This window comes from Carya illinoinensis, chromosome 15, assembly GCF_018687715.1.
Source record: "Carya illinoinensis cultivar Pawnee chromosome 15, C.illinoinensisPawnee_v1, whole genome shotgun sequence".
Taxonomy (NCBI): domain Eukaryota; kingdom Viridiplantae; phylum Streptophyta; class Magnoliopsida; order Fagales; family Juglandaceae; genus Carya; species Carya illinoinensis.
This window is the reverse complement of record NC_056766.1, coordinates 37,500,265-37,520,231: the sequence shown is the minus strand read 5'-3', so window position 1 is coordinate 37,520,231 and position 19,967 is coordinate 37,500,265. Positions and strand designations below refer to the sequence as shown.

Here is a 19,967-nt window from a genome sequence, read left to right as displayed (position 1 = left end):
ATGGTAGTACCTCGAGGGAGAGGAGGTCCACTAGGAGTACCCGGTCTGGGAAATCTGGTCGTTTGACCTCGTCTCCAAGAGCCTGTCCATCACTCTGTCTCGAAATGAGGAGGCTAGCATAGCGACAGTGCCATTCTGGGTGTCGGCCAACCCTCTCGACACAGATACTGACGTGGTTCTATCCGACATCAACATTCAGAGCTACTTGATTACACCTAATCATTCGTATGTACTTGGTCGGGACTTCCTATGCGACTCCTCGTCACCCCTGGGTTAGAAGCATTCTTCCGGTCCTTCCAGCAGCAAGGGGAAGCAGCCAAAGGTGAGCCTTCCAAAAGCACTATCCGTCCAAAAGTTGATTTCCATCAAGATATTTTTGGTTTATGTGCTGCATGATGGTCCAACGCAGGTATCTTTTTTTCACCAAACAACATTGCTTTTTATTTGCATGGGTCCTGCCTGGTTTTTGTCTTGGTCTTCTTTGTCCCATTTGCTTGATGATTGAAATGCAATTGTCGTGTGTGTGTGCGCTTCCTAACATTTCTGCATGTGGAAAGCCCCTATATAACTCTCCCCTTTCATCTGTCTGACTCCCAATGGAAAAGGATTTCCCCATTCAAAAGACTACTGCTTTGCTTGTGATCCGGCTAAAGAGTCAAAAAAGGTGTCCTGCATGTTTTGCTTTCAAGAGTGAAACTGATTTGCTTTGCTTTTCATATGTGTCCTACATGTGTCGAAAAATGTGGTCCAATTTGATTTTGTCTCATGTGCTTTTCTTCTTGTCCACATGTGTCCCATTGAAAAGTCAAGGCCAAATCACAACTTTGTCTTCTTTAACCGAGAGAGAGCATATAATTGATCACAAAACTAGCTTGCTAGCTAGCACATGCATGAGTAACCAGGTGCTCCAATGCCCATGCTGTCTAAACATCTACGTAGAGGTCATAGTTAGAAGTAGGAGTCAGTAAAAAAAAAATAAAAAATAACATAGAGAGAAAATAAAAAATAAGTAAAAATAAAAAAATCACAAATGTATTGTGCATGTGAAGAATTATTGCCTAATCACAAGTTATAAAATTAAGTATAAACTATAATATTAATCAATTTAAATTACAACTCGAATTTATGCCTATTAACTATTTTTTCATCTAAAAACAATAATAATGTCATAAAGTAATTAAAATATATTAGTTTTCGATATATAAAATGTGCAATATTTCAGCTCAAACAACCACAACCACATCGCAACTAGCTACAGTGCGCAAAATGTGCACGGCAAGCCACGACCCCACCACTACCATGAGCTCCCATGTCCAAGCCGACGGTGCCGCTTGGACTGTCGGCGACTTCTGTCCACCCTGAGGTGGTCCCCGAACACCATGGCTGGTGTGAGGTGGGGGAAGAGAGAGGCACAGGGGAGGAGGGGAGTGGAAAGGCACGAGGAGATAAGGGGAAGAAAGAAGAAATAGGACCAAATAGGAATTAATTGCCTCCTACAAATAGGTGGCCATGAGGGGTTAACGATCAAGGGATCGAGGACCAAATAAAGAGTACTGTATAATTACCGAAGTGCAGAGATTCATGATGTCTTTGAATAAAACACTTCTGCCACCACAACTCCTTCTTGGGGTTGTAATTTTAGCAGCAATATTTATAGCAGCGGCTAAAGCCAACTCCAGCTGCATCACAACATGTGGATCCCTTCACATTCCCTACCCATTCGGAACAAGCCATGGTTGTTACCTCGACCCATCTTTTCTCATCACCTGTAACTCTTCCTCCAGGACTCCAACATCATTTTTGAATAAAACAGAAGTCTGCAACATATCGTTGGACGGCGAACTCTGAGCGTCCGCTCCTGTCGCCCACGATGGCCCCTACGAATCTGGGTATAATCCCAACAACACCAATACTGTTCTCCCCAAGCAAAGGTTTCCAATCTCTTCCACAAAAAACAAGTTCACTGCCATCAGTTGCGACACTGTAGGGGTTATTGCAAGTACTTCAATCTCAAAAAAGAATTATGCAAGTGGATGTGTGTCTCTCTGTGATAGCGTCGACAGTGTGGTTAACGGGACTTGCTCCGGCATAGGCTGTTGCCAGATTTCTATCCCACAAGGACTAAATCAATTTGCTACGGCTCTTACTAGCGTGAAAAACTAATCCACAGTCTTCAACTTCAATCCATGTGGTTTCGGCTTTGTGGTGGAAGAAGAAGCATACAACTTTTCGTCCTTGGATCTTCAGAAGTTGCAGGGTAAAGATGTTGTTCCCTTGGTGCTAGATTGGGCAGTTGGGAACTAGACATGCGAAGATGCCAAGAAAATACCACAGGATATACATGTAAAGCGAATAGGGAGTGTCAAAATTCAACAAACGGTCCTGGGTATCACTGTCATTGCTCCTCAGGCTATGACAGAAACCCATATCTCTCGAATGGCTGCCAAGGTACGGCTTGTTTTGGTAATGAGAAAAGAGAAATTCTCATAATTTTTCAAAAAAAGTTTTCCATATATCACTTCAAATACAAAATAGTTTTCTGTTTTAAATTTTTTAACAATTTTTCATTTAATCATTAGTTATGACATGATTAGATGATATGAAAATTTAAAATTAAAAAAATATTGTTAAATATATTTTTTTTTTTAATTTTAGAATTTGAAAAAATTGAATTATTTTTTATATTTTATTTAGGAGTGTGGAAAAGTTATAATAAATAAATTATATAAGATAAGATAGTTTGTGAAAACAAACTAATCCTTATACATTACAACTTTTACAAATTTTAAAATAAAATACAAAAATCAATACAATGTTTTCAGTATGCAAAACAAAATTTATATTAAAAAAATGATATCCAAACAGTTTTTTAATTTTATAATATTTTTATTCAATTTTTTCTCTCTCATTTTTAAAAAAATGATATTCAGATCATTTCGCTACTACTCATAATAGACCATTTCACTACTATTTACATAGTTAATTCTGATCAGATACTTTAAGTATCCAAATGCATCCTTTGTTTATATTAATTTATTAATTTGTACATTCATAAACTATGTAAAGCTCAGTTCATTAAAAAAGACTACTGTAAAAATTAAGAAAAACTCACCATAGAAAAAGTTCATTTATTTACCGGATAATGTGCCTGTATCGTTCTAGCACGTATGAGCGGCCTTTCTTCTTTCTTATATTTGGTTATTACTGTGTTGCAGATATTGATGAGTGCAAAGCTTCCAACCCTTGCGTTGAAAAAGCTGCATGCATAAACCATGTGGGGTATTTCAATTGTTCTTGCCCCGAGGGGTACGAAGGCGATGGGCGGAGAGAAGGAACGTGTTGCAGTCCTAAACCAAGCAATTCTGGGACTATCATTATTACACTGGGTAACTCTCTCTCTCTCTCTCTCTCTCTCTCTCTCTCTCTCTCTCTCTCTCTCTCTCTCTCTCTCTCTCTCTCGTGCTTGTACCACATATGATAATTAATTAAACCAGTTATCATTATGTAAATTTTAGGCCGGCCTGGTTTAGTTATGCATATGTTTATCTCACATAATCAATATTACAACTTTTATAAGCTCTCGTATAAAATATAATAAATAATTTAATTTTTTTAAATTTTAAAATAAAAATAATGATATTAGAAAATTATATTCTAACAGTATTTTATTTAATTTTTAACTTTTATCTCATCTTATTACACCTCATGTATAACCAAACAAGACCTTAAAGCCAATCAAGGACATAAACATGCAGTAGCCATACCTTAGATCTTTCATCATGTTTATGATCCTTTTAATTCTTGAGTTTCTACTTTCTAATTTCACATATTCGTTTGCAAATCTTTTTTTTTTTTTAATAATAACTCCCTTAATTCTAAGTAAAAACAATAAAATTGAACCCTAAAAACATTAATTAAAAAAATAAAACATTTGTTCAATATGAAAATCTAAAAATAGAAACATAATAAATAAAGAAAAATGCTAAAAATTAAAAGAAAAGGAAAAAAATTAGATAATAAAAGAAAGTGGGGAGTTCAAGCTCCCCCACCCCTTCCATGCAACGATTAGGAATGTTTTAATTAAATTAAAAGAAATGATATTTACAGTCAATTATCACTTTGTGACAAACTATCATGTTCAAATGGGGGCTATAAACTCTCTCAAAACGTTGGTGCCACCAGCCATGCATGATGGGGAGTGGGGGGTTGGTACTGGCCTGCCCCAGCTAACACACATTGTTTAAAATTTTGGCTCTTTGACTTAGGCAAAATAATTGTAGAAGGTGTAATTATGCAATCTATATTGGTATTATATTCACTAATTAATATTAACGTGTTCAAGAATTGAACTGTTTGAATGTACATTTTGTGCAGGTATCACCATAAGTCTCTTGGTCTTGCTCTTAGGAGGTTCTTCATTACTTTTGGGATTGAAAAGAAAGAAGCTCGTGAGGCTCAAAGAAAAATTCTTCCAACAGAATGGTGGCTTCATGTTACAGAAACAAATCTCTAATCGTGGAATGTTAAAGGGTCCAAGATTTCTAATCAGAATCAAATAGAGCAATTCATAAATGAGGTGATTGTGCTTACCCAAGTCAACCACAGGAATGTTGTCAAGCTATTAGGTTGTTGTCTTGAAACAGAAGTGTGACGCCCCCAAATCCCACGTACAGACGCGTGGAAATCGAGACATCGGGATGATAACAACACGAGTCACCACCCTATCGCCAAGTGCCAAGTGTGTGTACATGTAACAAGTGTACAATAAAAACACGCAGCGGATAAAAAAGTCTTATAACTAAGTACCAGAATTTTTTATTTGATACAAACCCGATTAAAACATATATAATAAAATATTACAAGTCTCAAATATTGTTTCAAACCAAATTACAATGCATAAAACTCCAAATCAATACTCTGGCGGAGCCGCCTCCTCGGGCTCAGCCTCCTCCTCTTCCTCGACATCTGCATTAAAATCTATGGTACCAAAATGGTGCCGCAGGTAAGTAAAGATCCAAACGCCACAAGATAAAAACATACTAAACTCAAACAATATGCATGAAAGAATGCCAAATGCACATATTCCAAAAACCACATTTTTTCCCACGCACGCCAAAAAACTTATTTTGGCCCAAAAACATATCCTTTAAATCCAATGCTTGTCATTATCTCAGATAATGGCCCAAATCAAGAAAACCACCATTTCTCCAAAAAATGGATCACAAAAACCTCAAACATAACCTGACCATTTTCCCAAAAAATGGCCCGTATCCAATATCCAAAACCCGTTCCAATTATCGCATGCACCATGATCTCCCCTAGGAATCATCCGCACACTCTGGCTCCTATGCCACACCGCAGGTAACGACTACGCATGTGACACCTAAACAAGCGATGCCCAATCTCACGCCCAGCGCGTACCTGGACCAGGCCATCCTCTAGTCCTCGCAAGCCTAAGAACCACGGAGTCGACACGACACCGTTACTGTATCGTGAGATCCGGTCGTCGCCCAGCGACAACCCAGGAGATGTCACTCAGTATTATCCACTCCCAAGTGACCAGAGGAGCTCCATCAAGACAATACCCCATTCCGGCTTGGGGTCGTGATACACACGCATCCGAAAATCTATTTATACAAATAAAACCAATTTTTCTCAATTTAAAAAATGCACATAAATGCACCATGCAATGCACACCTCAAGACACAATCCATCCAATAAATAACAAAATCAATAATAACAATCAACTCCGTCCTCAATCCATCCGACCTCCGACTCCTCGGACTCAGTCCGGAATAACCAACCAGTCAAATAATTTATTGTAAAAGTAATAATATATTTAAATCTAAAATAGAGTTTGGAAAATACCTACAGCGCTATATGATAATTTTTGAATGATCAAGGAGCTGCAAACGACGGAGAAAAAACAACGCAACAGTGTAAAATACATTGTGGTCGTGGGTTGTAAAATACCTACTTTCGAACGGGGACAAACCAAGACTTGAAATTGATAGGAATGGCCTAGAGATGTTTATGAAGCTAATGGAAGTGAGTTTTGGCCGTGGGTGGCGGTGGAAATGGCGGTGGAAGCGAAAAAATGGCAAAACGGAGTTGAGCTCGTGGGAGCTGCTCCGGCAACGGATCGGGGTCGGAAATGGGTGGGTTAGTACGGCAAGAGGTAGGTGATGAAGTGGTGAAGAGATGGTGGCCGGAGGTGGAACGACGGTGGAGGAAATGTACAAAAACCGTGCGGCTTGGAGGGGCTCTCGGTGGCAAATGGTGGCTCGGATGGAGGTGAAATTTGGTGGGGAGGTGCGCCAGCCGGAGGGGAAGGTTTCTGGGTGGGTGGTGTCGACCACGTCACCGGCGAGCGGCGGTGCTGGGCGGCAGAACCTGGACGACGATAGCCAAGAGAGAGAGAGGACGCAGCGCACGAGAGAAAGAACGGGGAAGAAGAAAGAAAAAGAAGAAAAAAGGAAAGAAGGAAAGGAAAAGAGAAAAAGAAAAAGAGAAAAGAAAAAGAAAAGATGGGGAAAAGAAATGAGGTACAATCCTCACCTCCGGAGTCCAAAAACTGATCCGACGAAAACAATTTTAAAAACAATAAAACGACTAAAATAATTTACATACCACATCAAACTAAAATAAATCCAATTAAAATACAATAAATTAAAATAAAAGAACTAATATATTAATTAAATTAAAATACTCCTTCAGTGTAAATACACGTAAAAACGGGGTATCACAAGAAGTGCCCTTACTAGTTTATGAATTCATCACAAATGAAACTCTTTCTGACCATATCCATGATCAAAGTCGTGCATCTTCACTTTCATGGGTATAGCGCATGAAGATAGCAATAGAAATAGCAAAAGCCCTTGCATACCTACATGCTGAAACTTCTATGCCAATTATACATAGAGATGTGAAAAGTACAAATATACTTTTAGATGATAACCACACAGCAAAAGTGGCTGACTTTGGAGCTTCAAGGTTGGTTGCTCTTGATCAAACACAAATAACCACTTTGGTGCAAGGAACTCTTGGGTATTTAGACCCTGAGTACTTCCATACTAGCCAACTAACAGATAAGAGTGACGTGTATAGCTTTGGGGTCGTGTTGGCTGAGCTATTAACAGGTGAAAAGGCAATTTCCTCTTTTAGACCTGATAGTTATAAAAACCTAGCAATGTACTTTGTTTCTACAATTAAAGAGGATCATCTACTTCAAATTCTTGAAGGTCACATTGTCAATGACAATAATATTGAGGTATTAAAGGAAGTTGCTAGTCTTGCAACAAGGTGCTTAAGGGTAAGAGGGGAGGATAGGCCCTCTATGACTGAAGTGGCAATGGAGCTAGAGGGATTGAGAAGTACTATGGAAAAGCATCCATGGGGAAAGGATAATGATCAAACTGAAGAAGAGATGGTCTACTTGCCCAGTACACCCACATACTCTTTCGGAATCGATATGGGCATGGGTTCTACCAATGCAACTATTGGACAAGATAGCATAAGTCAAAACCTTCCATTGAAACCACTGGATGATGGCCGATAATTAATTGCTCCACCAATAGCTTTGCATAAATTGATTAGAATTTCTATATGCTTAATAATGTTCTGTAATAATAATAATGTAGAGACCAACTATATGTTGTTCAAGTAACTTTTTTGTGCTCTTTACTTTGATACAGAGGTGGAGGTCATGCAGTTGAAACTATATAATGCCTATTACTTTTGGTGATGTTATAGAATACTAGAATAATATATGAATACCCGTATTTGGGTAATGAATATTAGAATAATACAAAAATAAAATAAAAAATAAAAAAGCCTTCAGTGAGAGCTAGCATGCATAAAAGATAGACTAAAGAGATTGAGTCTCTTCACATGAACCAGACTTGGGATTTGGTTAAGTTGCCAAAGAAAATGAAAACTATTAGTTGTAAATGGATCTTCAAGAGAAAATAAGGAATCTAGGGTGTTGCAGATGTAAGGTACAAAGCACGCTTAGTTGCAAAGGGCTACAATCAAAGAGAAAGTGTGGACTTCAATGAAGTTTTTTCTCCAGTTATGAAACACAGTTCAATCCGAGTGTTGCTTACCATGGTGGCATTGTATAATCTAGAGATACAACAACTTGATGTTAAGACAATGTTCTTGCACGGTGAGCTTGAGGTGACCATTTATACGCATCAACCATATGGGTTCATTGTTGAAAGTAAAGAATATCATGTGTGCAGATTGAAGAAATCATTGTATGGTTTGAAGCAGTCCCTGAGGCAATGGTATAAACGTTCTGATTCTTTTATGATTGATCATGATTATTTTAGAAATAGCTATGATAGTGGTTTTTATCACAAGTAGTACTTGTATGATGGGTCTTTCATTTATTTACTACTTTATGTTCATGATATGGTTATTGTTGCCAAAAGCTTGCCGAATGTTAGCTTGTTGAAAACCCAACTCTGTAATGAGTTTGAAATAAAAGACTTAGATGCTACAAAGAAGATTTTGAGCTGGGATGGAGATCTACAGGGATAGGAAAGTTGGAAAGTTGTACTTATCCCTAGGAAAGTACATTGAGAAATTTCTTGAGAGATTTGGAATGTCTAATTTCAAATTAGTAAGTACACCACTTGCTACACATTTTAAACTTTCAATATCTCCATCTCCTCTGACAGACAAGGAGGAATAGTTCATGGCTAATGTTCCATATTCCAGTGCAGTGGGATGTATTATTTATGCAATAGTTTGTACTCGTCCAGACAGTTCACAGGAAGTGAGCGAATGTTTGTAATTAGGTTTTTCAGTGCCAATTTTTCATTGTATTGGGATTTGAGCAGCGAAAATATAAAAAGAGAAAGAGAGATCATTTTGTGAGATTCTTGAGAATTCATTGGATGTATTTCGACTCTGGGATTGAGGATTTTGTAATTGATCTCTTGTACTCCATTTTTGTTGATAGTGAACTCATTGAGACCGACCCCACCAGTAGACATAGGCTCATACTGTGCTGAACCACTTAAATATTGGTGTTCTATGTGTGATTATCATTTTCTTTTATTTTCCTTCCATTATTTCACTTTAACTTAGCAACCAAGGACCCCACCAAAGAATCCAAACACATGCCAAGTAAAATTATGAAAACCCAAGGACTAATGTGTTTGTGGTCCTGTGTTTCGCATATGCATGGTTAGAAAGCTTATAAAGTACTATATATACATTAACTTAATTAATTTTGCTGTCCTACATTGATCTTATTAAAATATGAATGCATCTCGTTAAGTTTTCCCTATAATGACAAAGAGCAATCACATTTATCAGATTAAAGTTATTAAATTATTCTTAAGCCATCATGCATTGAGTAATTTAGCATTGTCGGTTTGGCAGAACATGATAGAAAAAGTACTGACGAGATCGGATGCAAAATTTTAGTTTTGAGTAATTCTTCTTGAGTTTTAATTTATGCACTAGTTTTAGTTGGTGGATTTAATCTTCATGTCTTCCCCTATATATAAGGCTTGCTTCATTTCGACTAGGGATACGCACTCACTGAAACGACAATAGCTAATGGTGTTTTCTAGGCCCAACTCAAGGTGAGGGGACTCATCCAAAGGGAAGAAAGAGAAAAAGAATGAGGAGACAAAAGGCTAAGGGAAGACAAGGTATCAGGAGGAAAATTAAGGATATGACATAAAGGAAAGAAGATGTGACATAAAGTAGGCAAAGGGCAGAGGATAAAGCAAATGGACTAAACCACTTCCAAAGAAGCTTCTTCCAAACTTCAGCTTCAGCAGTTTCTTCAACCTCACGACAAGAACTCTAACGAGAGGATCTTCATCAAAAGATAGAGTCCAGATCTCTATTGTACAATGAGAACGAGAGACCATGAGAGACTGTAAACAAGCATATTATATTGGATCATCCTCACTCTAAATCATGTAGACATAGGCTTTACATTGAACTACATAAATTTGTATGTCCTCGTCTCTTTATTTTCACTACTCACTGCCATAGATGAAAGCACAGACACCGCACAGACACACCAGACCATCGCTGAGGGCTCCACACCACACCGATCGAGGCCAAGATCTCCACGGGCCTGGAATGACTATTTTTTCCCTTTCAACCTGTTATGGCATTTTAGCGTTAACAACAAGAACAGTATTAACTCAGAAGCTATTTACTTAGCAGAGCCCACATAAGGCCAGCTCAATATATTGTAGGGCCTAAGGCTGAAATTTTGAGCGAGACTTCTTTCATTTAAAAAAAATAAAATAAAATAAGATAATTTTAAATTTAATTTTTACATTACTTTTTTATTTAAAAATAATTCCTATCCTTTTGCAAAGTAAATTACTTATTAGAATTTTTTATCACATTTTCATTTAATAATCGACTTAATCTTTGTTAGAAAATTATCAATTTAGAGAGGATTTGATCTAATTTAATGTTACAAGACGTGCTTTAGACTCTTAGGGCTAGTTTGGATTCAGAGATGAGATGAGATGGTTTTAAATTAAAGATAAAAATTGAATAAAATATTGTTAGAATATTCTTTTTTAATATTATTATTGTTTTGAGATTTGAAAAAATTTAATTGTTTATTATATTTTATGCAGAAATTTGAAAAAACTATAATAATAAGATAAGGTGAAATGAAATAATTCTCAAATCTAAACAGGGCCTTAGAAGCAATTATATCATTATTTTCAATAAAGTTCTATAAACAATCTACGCATTTGGAGAAGTTTTGGCATTTGCCTCTTCAAAGAATAGTACAAAAACTTTTTATGAACACTCAAAAATTAAATTTTACTATTTATAATTTTCACATTATATATTAAACTAATAATGACAAAAGAGAAATGTATTTTTATAATGAGAGTATGTGAGATAATTATTACATAGAAATACTTTTAAAACTAGTAAAAATATAATATCTATTTGATACTTTTGATATTTTTTCGTTGAGTTAATTTATTTTTTTTCTTTTTAATTAATTTTACTTAAAAAAAATTTTTGGACATTCTTTCATTAGGAGTCTTAGGCAATTGTCTAGGTTACCTAATAGAAGAGCTGCCCTGAGCCCACGACATCACCTTTAGGTGGAAGCCGGCTCAGATGGAGCTGGAATCCAATGTATACTTTCTTGGAACTTGCCTTTCCCCATCATCCACATAAAAGGCAAGCGCCGAAAAGGAACAAGCCCAGCCTCTTCAACAAAAAGATTTGCTTGGTAGGTGCTGCTTATTCAAAATACACAAGGAAAGAACATTATTAGGACCTTATCTATATGTACAACATTAATAATATAGAAGACTTTTTTCATAGAGAGAGACGGCCACAAAAGAAGTATTTATTGTCTTTCTAAAAGAGAAAACCTTATTTACATCTTGACTTAAAGTATTGGTACTTCTCTCTCCTTTCTGTTAAAATATCCCACAGCTTTATTTCTTATAAAAAATTATATTATAGATCGTCATTTTTACGTATTTTTTACATAGCACTTTACTAATATGATTAACGAAAGTAGTTATTTTATTCTAAAAAATAGCACAACCAATCATATTAGTAGAATACATAAAGAGTATATAAAAATAACTGCACATAGAATTTTTATTCTTATAATTGAGAAGTTTTATTTATATATCTAATTATTAAATAATTTAATTTATATATCTAATTATTAAATTGCACCATATATAACCTATTTAATAATGAGAAATTAACATGTTCATATATAGGTGGGTTTTGAAATCTTATGGGGTGTAGGAAGTCCATTCATAACTAGAACTAAACATGATTAACACATGATAAATAATAAAATGGGAGAGTTCAAGTGGCCAAAGCTCGTCTAGATACTATAAGAAAAATTAATATTATTTGTGACGAATAATTTACCAGGAGAATAACTATTTGAAAAAAGTATAAAGGGCTTTAAACATATGCTTAATTAATTTATGAAAGCAAGAATTTGCAAATTATGACCTTACGCACCTAAATGAACAACATTATACAAGATTTCAATATTGTACGTAGAGAGAGACCAGCCGCAACAAATGTATTTTAATCATGGACACATACCAAGTACTGAAGATCGATTCACGTCAAGATTGCTAGATGATATATGGGAACTCACCATGCAACGGCTATTATATATAGGAACTCCTCAAACACAACGGCTACACACCCATATTAGTCAATTAACTTAGAATTTCATTTTTCTTGTATGATATTTCATTCCAACAGTCAATACGTACAGCTTGTATTATCGTAATAGAGAACCTTGTATACGTATTGACCGGTATATTATATTAATCCGAATCCGATGACTCTTGGCACTCTCACAACGACTGAATAATTTTCTCAAACACCTTGCACGCATTGTCATCATTTCATGTATTGTTTAAGTACTTCCGTCCTTTTTTTTTTTTTTTTTTGGTTTCTTCCTTTTGTCATATATATATGTAGTTGATTGGACATAAATTTAATTATAGATTGCATATTTTCAAACATATGAATTAATGTGAGACGTCTCCGCAGCCATCAAGACCAATCTTAGAAATGACAAATATATCATATTCAAAGCATCATTTGAACACAACCCATGCAGTTCTAATTTATATTATCAACTTCTTCTAGTATTTTTGTTGAAAAAAGAGTGATATATATCATCTTAAAGTGATATTATAGATAATTAATAGTGATGCGATTTATGATGGTGACGGTATGTGATAGCTTTAGAAGTATGTATTCTTCATAACATATTATATATCTACCATCAATTTAAACTATCAGGTCAACTTTTTGTGCAATAACATTATCTATATATATTGCTGTGAACAGCCAGTAAAAGACATGTTTTGCAAATCTAGATTAGGTACACCCACTACAAGAAAAATAGGTTTTTGTAATCAATTTATTGTAACAAAAAGATTATTCGCAACCAAATGAAAAGACTATTCGTAATTAAAATTGGTTACGAATAATCTTTTCATTTCAATAAATTAGTTACAAAAATTCATTTTTCTTATAGTAACCTCTCTGCTATAAATGGGATCATACATATATATATATAGCATTTGCTTAATTACAACTTGAGTCTTACGAGAAGTAATGATAAAGCATGCTTATATAAGTGTACCCAATGGTTTAAGAAAGTTAATTATTATATATAGCATCTGTATATATCTGTACATTTACACATGATGAGCCATGCATCTCCATCTGATATTTAAAGAACTATCTCTTTAGAGCATTGGCAATGGCTTAACCAAATTCATCTTTAAATTTGGCCAATATCAATATTTTTTTGCATTTGTCTATTCCATCTAAATTCAATCCCCATATTAAATTAGTCATTTATTCTCTATATAATACTAAAATATTATTAAATTAATAATTTTTTTATTTAATTTATTTTATCACATTTTGTAATTCTACCAATTAAATGTTAATAATAATTATATTATATTAAATTAATATTACAAAAAATTATTATTAAATGTTAATAGTAATTATATTCTAATTAAATTAATATTAAAAAAATATTGTTAAATGTTAATAATAATTATATTATATTCAATTAATATTAAAAAAATATTATTAAATATTAATAATAATTATATTCTAAATGTTAAATGTTAATTATATTCTAATTACTTTAATTTATTTATTTGGAATAATAAATTAATATTTTAATATTTAATGAATGAATAATAATTTTTTACCTTTAACCAACCACGATGGCAACAGTAAATTTATGTAATTCAATATGAATGGTTTTTTAATCAAATTATGTAAAATTTAGGATTCCCTTATGTCATCAACATTGCAAATTAACAAAGAAAGCACAGAGAAAACAAAAAAGAGGTCAAACCGAAAATTATGATCTCCAGTATCCGATTCTTTCCTGACGATTTAGATATTTTCTATTTACCAGTTCAGTTGACAACAAAACTATATTTTCTTGACTAGCTGGACAGAATAATACTTTGTTCATCATAATCATCAGTAAGGAAGATATATATATATATATTGACTAGTTCAAAAAACAGGCCGGAAAGTCTCAATAGCTAGCTAGTTGAATGAGTCTAGCTAAAGAGAGAGTTGACATCTACAAATTGGTAGCCATGATCAGAGGTTAATTAATGAGAGGACCAAACAAAGACAAAAGTATTATCACAGAAGAGAAGAGATTCATGTCTTTGCATGAAACTCTTCTGCTGCAACAACTCCTTCTTGGGGTTGTAATTTTAGCAGCAATATTTTTAAGAATTTAGAATATATATTTACAGAATTTTCTCGATATTTCATCAAGAATATATATTAAATTATCATTGCAAAGAACAAATAAAAGCACAGAAAGAAAAAAAATATAAAAAAAATAGGTAAACGGAAAATGATCTGATCTATGAGATGATCGGTATCCTTTTCAGAGGAATTAGATCATATTTTCTTTTCTTTTTAATTCAATGCTCACATACTGATATGTTATTGATGATCTTGACCTTCTAGTAATAATAATAAAATTCGTTCTTTGCCCAATAAAAATAATAAAAGTTGTTAAATGTTACTTTCGCGATGATGATCTTAACAGTGGAGTCAGTACTAATCGCACACCTGCGCGATGCACAGAATAATATTAATTTTGATTTCTATTATAACTTTAGTTTTGATTGTAAACTTATTGTGAATTAAGTTGTTTGAATGTGACTTTCTTTTTAAGAATTCCATAATCTTTCAATTGAAAATTATGTTAAAATTGTTTTAAATATTTGGTTCAACAGAAACAAAACTATTACTTTGAAAATTATATTGTTATAATTAGAGGAGGCCATTGAATATGAATTGAGATCTCTTATCTGGCTTGAAATTAGACCCAAGCTAAATATTTTACAGAATATAATACATTGAACAAAGTTTTCTCCAAACTGGGTCAAACTGGGATGGAAGTCTCCTCCAACCCATCTATGAAAATGACATGTGTCCTTGTAACTTGTGACAAATACATACTCTTTGAATAAAAAACTTCTGCTACAACAAATATGTAATACAATATATATATATACATATTATATATATATATATATATGTATATATTGACTAGTTCAAACAAAGGAAAAATTCAACTGTAGTTGAGTCTCACCAAAGAGGAATTAATTGCCTCCTACAAATAGGTGGCCATGAGGGGTTAACGATCAAGGGATCGAGGTCCAACTAAAGAGTTCTGTACAATTACAGGAGTAGAGATTCATCATGTCTTTGAATAAAACACTTCTGCTGCAACAACTCCTTCTCGGGTTTGTAATTTTAGCAGCAATATTTATAGCAGCGGCTGAACCCAACTCCAGCTGCGTCACAACATGTGGATCCCTTTACATTCCCTACCCATTCGGAACAAGCCATGGCTGTTACCTCGACCCATCTTTTCTCATCACCTGTAACTCTTCCTCCGGGACTCCAACACCATTTCTGAATAAAACAGAAGTCCGCAACATATCGTTGGACGGCGAGCTCCGAGTGTCCGCTCCTGTCGCCCGCGATTGCCCCTACGAATCTGGGTATAATCCCAACAACAGCATTACCGTTCTCCACAGGCAAAGGTTTCCAATCTCTTCCAAAAAAAACAAGTTCACTATCATTGGTTGCGACACTATAGGGGTTATTGAAAGTATTTCAATCTCAGAAAATAATTATACAAGTGGATGTGTGTCTCTCTGTGATAGCGTCGACAGTGTGGTTAACGGGACTTGCTCCGGCGCAGGCTGTTGCCAGACTTCTATCCCACAAGGACTAAATCATTTTGCTGCGGCGCTTACTAGCTTGTACAACTACTCCAAAGTCTTCAACTTCAATCCATGTGGTTTCGGCTTTGTGGTGGAAGAAGAAGCATACAACTTTTCGTCTTTGGATCTTCGGAAGTTGCAGGGTCAAGATGTTGTTCCTTTAGTGCTAGATTGGGCAGTTGGGAACCAAACATGCGAAGATGCTAAGAAAAATACCACAGGATATGCATGTAAGGCAGCGAATAGTGAGTGTCAAAATTCAATAAACGGTCCTGGGTATCGCTGTCATTGCTCCTCAGGCTATGAGGGAAACCCATATCTCTCTAATGGCTGTCAAGGTACGGCTTGTTTTGGTAATGGAAGAGAAATTCTCAAAATTTTTCAAAATTCTTTTTTCCATACATCACTTCAAATAAAAAATATCTTTTTTACTTTAAATTTTTTAAGTTTTTTTTATTTAATCATTCTATGACATGATTAGATAATATGATTACTTTAGAATTCTTTTTTCTTTCTTACATGAGTATGTTTGGTTATTACTGTGTTGCAGATATTGATGAGTGCAAAACTTCAAACCCTTGCGTTGAGAAAGCATGCATAAACCATGTGGGGTATTTCGATTGTTCTTGCCCCAAGGGATACGAAGGTGATGGGCGGAGAGACGGAACACGTTGCAGTCCTAAACCAAGCAATTCTAGGACCATCATTATCACACTGGGTAACTCTCTCTCTCTCTACTATAGTGCTTGTACCATATATGGTAATGGACGCGGCTACTATGGCCCCTCGAACATACTGCCCAATGGGGTTTTTTTTTTTTTTTTTCAATTATTTTTACATTTTTTTAATTACTTTCTTAATCATTAAATAAAAAAATACATCAATATACTTAAAACTATTTTTTTAATCACTAAGTTAAAAAAATAAAAAAAGACAGTGGAACACTGTAACAGTACAAGTGGGACAGAACAGTAACATTTTCCTATGTTAATTAATTAAACCAGTTATCATTACGTTAATTTTAGACCCGTTTTGGTTATCAAAATCTCTAATCATTTTCATAATCACACTTTCACATAAAATATAATAAATAATTTAATTTTTTTAAATTTTAAAATAAAAATAATTATATTAAAAAATTATATTTTAATAATATTTTATTTAACTTTTAATTTTTATTTCATATCTCATATCTCGTATCTCATGTACAACAAAACCAGGCCTTCGGGCTAATCGAGGACATAAACATGCAGTAGTCATATCTTAGATTTTTCATCATGATTATGATCCTTTTAATTCTTGAGTTTCTAATTTCATATATTCGTTTGCAAATCCTTTTATTTTTTAATAATAACTCCCTTAATTCTAAGTAAAAACAATAAAATTGAACCCTAAAAACATTAATTAAAAAATAAAACATTTGTTCAATACGAAAAGGTAAAAATAGAAATATAATAAAATAAAGAAAATTGCTAAAATTTTTTTAAAAAATATAGGAAAAAAAACTAGATAATAAAAGAAAATTGGGAGTTCAAACTCCCCCACCCCTTATATTGATTAAAAAATATAATCAACTCTCTCAAAACGTTGGCCCGCCTGCATGATGGGGATTGGGGGGTTGGTACCTACCCAGGGCAGCTGCCACACATTTTTTAAAATTTTGGCTCTTTGACTCGGGCCAAATAATTGTAGAAGGTGTAATTACGCAATCTATATTGGTATATTATATTCACTAATTAATATTAACGTGTTGAAGAATTGAACTGTTTGAATATACATTTTGGGCAGGTATCACTATAAGCCTCTTAGCCTTGCTCTTAGGAGGTTCTTCGTTACTTTTGGGATTGAAAAGAAGGAAGCTCGTGAGGCTCAAAGAAAAATTCTTCCAACAGAATGGTGGCTTAATGTTGCAAAGACAAATCTCTAATCGTGGAAGGTCTATGGAGACAACCAAGATCTTTAGCGCAGATGAGCTTAAAAAGGCCACCAACAACTACGATGAGAGTAAAGTCCTTGGCAAAGGAGGGTATGGAACTGTTTACAAAGGCCTATTACCCAATAACAAAGTGGTTGCAATTAAAAAGTCCAAGATTTGTGATCAGAATCAAATAGAGCAATTCATAAATGAGGTGATTGTGCTTACCCAAGTCAACCATAGGAATGTTGTCAAACTATTAGGTTGTTGTCTTGAAACAGAAGTGCCCTTACTAGTTTATGAATTCATCACAAATGGGACTCTTTCTGACCATATCCATGATGAAAGTCGTGCATCTTTACTTTCATTGGAAAAGCGCATGAAGATAGCAGTAGAAACAGCAAAAGCCCTTGCATACCTACATGCTGAAATTTCTATGCCAATTATACATAGAGATGTGAAAAGTACAAATATACTTTTAGATGATAACCACACAGCAAAAGTGGCTGACTTTGGAGCTTCAAGGTTGGTTGCTCTTGATCAAACACAAATAACCACTTTGGTGCAAGGAACTCTTGGGTATTTAGACCCAGAGTACTTCCATACTAGCCAACTAACAGAAAAGAGTGACGTGTACAGCTTTGGGGTCGTGTTGGCAGAGCTATTGACAGGTGAAAAGGCAATTTCTTACTTTAGGCCTGAGAATTATAAAAACCTAGCCATGTATTTTGTTTCTGCAGTTAAAGAGGATCGTCTAATTCAAATTCTTGAAGATCACATTGTCAATGACAGTAATATTGAGGTATTAAAGGAAGTGGCTAGTTTTGCAACAAGGTGCTTAAGGGTAAGAGGGGAGGATAGGCCCTCTATGACTGAAGTGGCAATGGAGCTAAAGGGATTGAGAACTACTATGGAAAAGCATCCATGGGGAAAGGATAATCAAAATGAAGAAGAGATGGTCTACTTGCTCAGTACACCCACATACTCTTTCAGAATCGATATGGGCATGGGTTCTACCAATGCAACTATTGGACAAGATAGCATAAGTCAAAACCTTCCGTTGAAACCACTAGATGATGGCCGATAATTAATTACTCCACCAATAGTTTTTCATAAATTGATTAGATCAATTGAATTGCTATATGATTAATAATGTTCTGTAATAATAATAATGTAGAGAACAACATGTTGTTCAAGTAGCTTTTTCTCTCTCTTTACTTTAATATAGAGGTGGAGGTACAGTTGAAACTATATATATAATGCCTATTACGTTTGGTAATGTTATAGAATACTAGAATAATATATGAATACCCATACTTGGGTAATGAATACTAGATTGATGCATACTCGTATTTTGTTATCTCTTTCAATAGGTTATTGCAGTTAAAAATTAACAAGCAACACTAGTTGGATCCACACTGTCTTTTCACAAAAATAAAATAAAAAAGCCTTCAATGAGAGCTAGCATGCATAAAAGATAGATTAAAGAGATTGAGTCTCTTCACAAGAACCAAACTTGCAATTTGGTTAAGTTGCCGAAGAAAATGAAAACTATTGGTTGTAAATGGATCTTCAAGAGAAAATAAGGAATCCAAGGTGTTGCAAATGCAAGGTACAAGGCACGCTTAGTTGCAAAAGGCTACAGTCAAAGAGAAAGTGTGAACTTCAATGAAGTTTTTTCTCCAGTTATGAAACACAGTTCAATCCGAGTGTTGCTTACCATGGTGGCATTGTATAATCTAGAGATACAATAACTTGATGTTAAGACAATGTTCTTGCACGGTGAGCTTGAAGAGACCATTTATACGCATCAACCATATGGGTTCATTGTTGAAAGTAAAGAATGTCATGTGTGCAAATTGAAAAAATCATTATATGGTTTGAAGCAGCTCCCAAGGCAATGGTATAAGCATTTTGATTCTTTTATGATTGATCATGATAATTTTAGAAATAGTTATGATAGTTGTGTTTATCATAAGTAGTTGTCTGATGGGTCTTTCATTTATTTACTAATTTATGTTCATGATATGGTTATTGTTGCCAAAGGCTTGCCTAATGTTAGCTTCTTGAAAACCCAACTCAGTAATGAGTTTGAAATAAAAAGACTTAGATGCTGCAAAGAAGATTTTGGGCTGATATGAAGATCTACAAGGTTAAGAAAGTTGGAAAGTTGTACTTATCCCGGGAAAGTACATTGAGAAATTTCTTGAGGGATTTGGAATGTCTAATTTCAAATTAATAAGTACACCACTTGCTAC

At 34.5% G+C, this 19,967-nt stretch overlaps 1 pseudogene; it reads left to right on the top strand.

Annotated features, from left to right (window-relative positions):
* Positions 1–249: 249 nt before the first annotated feature.
* On the top strand, positions 250–18,960 carry LOC122296901 (annotated as a pseudogene).
* The last annotated feature ends 1,007 nt before the right edge of the window (positions 18,961–19,967 follow it).